Raw genomic sequence first — 1,017 nt, forward strand, 5'->3', positions numbered from 1 at the left:
TGCATTTGACGTTTTGGCGACAAAGGTTGTCGATTCAATTTTACTCTATCATGAAAACAACGGTGTGGGTATCGTAGGGGTTTAAAAGGGGGAAAGGAGGGGGTTGGGGATATCCAACGGTGTCAGTAACAGCATTGCTGCATCGGCATTTTTTTCCTCCTTTTCACAAGCTCCGGTGAGTCATCCCCACCATCCATCTGCTGGTTCACTTCCTCGTCCGGGAATGCGATCCGCCTTATGAAGCGGAGGCGAAACACTTGCTTGCGGACTAAAGCGAATTTGGTAAATGATACACTGATAATCCAGACACCAGGCCCAGGGCACACATACACAAACACACGCCGTTTCACAGTAATATGAGGATATTTTTTTACTTCAGCGACTCTTTGTGTGTGTACGTTGTCGGTCGGTTTCCACTGGCGAGGGAATCAGAAATTCGTAATCAGATGAGTGGCCCGAAAATTTATCAGGTAGCAGAGAGGGAGGAGGGACTTTGCCGTACAAGATCCAATAGCAATGCCTACTTACAATTTCATATTTTAGGCTGGGCTTTTCATTCTCCCACTAACGTCACACATACGTGACGCCTCGGGTTTCGCGTCTAAGCCCACATGCCTCACTTATGCAAAGTCGCCAACAGTGTAAGTAGCATATCGCGGTTCGTCTTGTCACGAAATTACCTACTAATCTTATCTTAAAGCGATCCCTCAGCTCTAGTGCCACAACGAATTTCTGCTCGCTTGTTCTGATGCCATGGTACCATGTGTGCAGCATTCGTGTCTACACCCCATCAACCACTCTGGGCATTTGGAATGAAGTTTTCATCAGCGCCTTGCACATACATGATAACTTTGGGAAGGACATGAAGGTTGCTACTGGTAACAGGAGCAAGTCACTTCGACTCACACATAATCAAAACAGAAAGGTGTCTATTGTGTAAAAAGGCAAAACAAAGTTGCGCCAATCTCGTTTTCAAATGGGAGGATAGTTAGCAATTAAATGATAGCGGGCATGAAC

General features: G+C 45.9%; 1 protein-coding gene across 1 annotated transcript in view; it reads right to left on the minus strand.

Moving 5' to 3' along the window:
• EGR_03282 (Neuron navigator 3) overlaps positions 1–1,017 on the minus strand; it is a gene marked incomplete at both ends in the record, with an annotated part of 21,625 nt that overhangs the window by 5,799 nt on the left and 14,809 nt on the right. The window lies entirely within an intron of this gene.

The sequence above is a fragment of the Echinococcus granulosus genome (assembly GCF_000524195.1).
Source record: "Echinococcus granulosus chromosome Unknown EG_S00017, whole genome shotgun sequence".
Taxonomy (NCBI): Eukaryota; Metazoa; Platyhelminthes; class Cestoda; order Cyclophyllidea; family Taeniidae; genus Echinococcus; species Echinococcus granulosus.